The sequence below is a fragment of the Gymnoscopelus braueri genome (assembly GCF_963280865.1).
Source record: "Gymnoscopelus braueri genome assembly, chromosome: 9".
NCBI lineage: Eukaryota > Metazoa > Chordata > Actinopteri > Myctophiformes > Myctophidae > Gymnoscopelus > Gymnoscopelus braueri.
Genome location: NC_137610.1, coordinates 18,614,699 through 18,617,803, shown reverse-complemented (window position 1 = coordinate 18,617,803; position 3,105 = coordinate 18,614,699).

Genomic DNA, 3,105 nt, shown 5'->3' with positions numbered 1-3,105 from the left:
TTAGCTGTTGTGTATTTCCTTCAAACATAACTACAACTAAAACTCCTCACAAAAAGTTTGGAAACTTAAATTCAGTCGATTATTTCTCCCCTTCGATAATACTAATTGGTATTGTATTTTACATAATTTTTATTGTTGATTAGTCACCTTTACAACGAGGTATAACAACAACACAGCTAATCGTGTGGGTAGCACCCCCCAAAAAAATGCCAAAATCCCTCATTATGCTTCTGTTGGTAATCGCTCTCGTTTTCAGCGACCTGCTAGCACACAGTCACAGGTGTGTGACTGGCACCTGAGCATTGGTCCTGCAACTTTGACATCTGTCTCTGGTACCGTTATGCAAATCTTGCCTCTAAATCTCTGGAAGAAAGCCTATGGTTCCTCAGTGAAGCAAGGGTGAGAAACCGGTCTTCTTGGGGTGTTGTCTTCCTTTCACTTCACCACACGTTTAGCTGTGTTGCTCATTTCACGATTGCACAATCCTTACAAGTTATAACTCGTTGTAAAGGTGACCAATCAACGATAAAAATGATATCAAATACAATACCAATTGGTATTATTGAAGGGGAGAAATAATCGACCGATGTCGAGTTTCCAAACTTTTTGTGAGGAGTTTAGTATAAAGCATTAAATGATTTGAACTGGAAGAAGGTACTACATGATAAGGGCCTAATCATGTAGTACTTTCTTCCTGTTAAGGGTACCATCTCATATTTAGAACCCTGAAAACTCTAACTCAAACATAATTGTTGTCAAATTGTTCTGAGCTGGCAGCTGCAAAAAATATGACTTTTTTTAAAGTCATGGGTGGGGAACCTTTTTGGGCAAATGAAAACTTTTTTCCAAGGCTGCCAGGATAACCCCATGCCAGACAGTGAAAAACACCAGTGCTTTTAAGTCTTGTTATAGGTTGCTAATTAGAATAATACAATGTTTAATAATGGTTGTTTATGATTGCCTCAATTGATTACCTCAATAGCCCAGTCTGATCACCTGGTAGATCAAAAAGAGGCTGTTGCCCACCCCTGGCTTAAGCGGTTACAGATGCATTTGTAAAGGGAAATTGTCCTTTGTAAAGGGAAATGACCTCCTGCTTTCAGCAGAACTGACAACTGGGGAGCAGGGGAAGTTGTTTTCCTCATGTAGTAAACTCATCGCAGACTTATGAAACTCAATAGCACTAGTGCGTTGTGGCAAGAGTGTTCCTGCCCCAAGAAGTCTACTGATGATGAGGTTTCAGCTTTTAATTTTTCAGTTTAAATTTCAGATGGTGGATGGCAGCATACTGTAGGTGGGTAGACAGGCAGCCAGCTGGATGCCTGACACAACAGAGGTATAGTGTTCAGTGGTGGTGGAAGACACTTGAGAGAGGTATTGTACATCTCTAATCGTTACTACAAACACACTAATTCATTGGAATTGGTAAGAAAAAGGCAGTAGATAGGATTATACCGTCTCCTCTTTAAACCTGTGTTTTAATAACGTGTGGAGCTTCACAGTCACCCCCTCCTCACGCATGCACACAGCTCATTTGTAGCCTTTTAATATGAACAAAAGCAGTACACATCCATGTGTACGAGAATAGGCAGGGTGTTAAGGGCCCCCCTTTTGGTGACTGCACCTGTCCTTTTTTAATGTGGGTCTAATGGGGGCAGGATGAGAAAAGGAAGAGGTACAGACTCCACCTTCTCCTTGTTTGACAGAAATCATTTAGATCCTCATTTGAGGTCATGAGGTCATTACCTCATCAGTGTATTGTACTACTTTGCCTAATGCTGAGGCTGACGGCACAATGGTGACAGCACTGGAGGCCATCATGGTGTTAGTCTTTTTAGGTTTTCTGCTGGCTGTCAGATTTTTTATTTTATTTCATCTCGACAAGAACACATCCTCAGTTCCTGTGACCTTGATGTTTTCCCCCCTTCAGTTTCGGCCCTCCTAAAGGAGTCTAAATCTATGGGCACCTCGTCTAAACAAGGTATGACTATAAAACCATGAATTATAGGTACATGGCAATGTTGCTGCCACACTGTCTCTCACACGTGCATCCAGGTGATGAAGCCCGGCCTGCATTAGAATTTTTTATGTTTTCAGAAAGTACAGGCCATGTCCCATACGCCTGCGCACTGGCAGAGAAAGTCCTCTTTTTGCCATCCATGGTGTGGTGAGTAATTCAGCCATAATCCGCCTTTCTCCTCTCCCTCTTCTTTCCCTCTCTTCTCCCCCTCTCCCGTGGTTCCATTCATATTCTAATCACAGCTTTCCCTTCTCCAGCTCTCAGGCACTCCATCAGAGCCCTCCTAGCCCCAGGCTTTGCACTTTTACTTCCCCCCCCTTTGTGACTATTCCCTCTTCTCAGAGGCACACCAAAATAAGGTTGCCACAACGAAAGGCAGAGATGAGGGAGTGAGAATTATCTCCAGAAAAAGTTCACACTTGGCAATCTCTGGAAGTTTTGGTTAGCTCGCTGAACATATGCACGTACGAGACGCGAAGATAACAAATGTGTACCGTCGATGTATGATCGAGGTATGGGATTTTACGGGCAGTGAAGAGACAGGCCTAACATTACAAGTGTTTTATGGGCTCAGACTAGGATTTAGAATTACAAGGGATGGTAATAGTAGTGGTTCTGTGTGTATTGGGAGCTGGGGGGTGTATAAAAACGTATTAAATGCTATAATGGAAGACGGGGAGGCCACAGTGCTAGGATTGCGTAGATCTAAGCCTCTTCTTTTTTTTTCTTTGGGAGGGAGCTTTTCTTATTCAAAACAGCCCCACAAAAGACTTCCAGTGAGCCTTGCCACATCCCCATCTGACTTGGTCCCATTCATCAGCCTTCCAAGCCTATCAATGACATGTCCCCATCAGGGCTCCTATAAAATCAGCCCCTTTCCCATGAAACATCAGCAAACATTTTGACGGGTCTGGCTTTCCCCCCGCTGGATTTCTGGAGTCTCTAACCCCCCACCCCCTCCTCCTCTCCTCCTTCCACCCTCTATCCCACCTCCCCCTCTCCACCAACACCACCCCTCTAACGGCGGACCTCAGATCCTCCTCAACATCTTGTGCGAACGGCCAGTGGTCACGGAGAAACGGAGC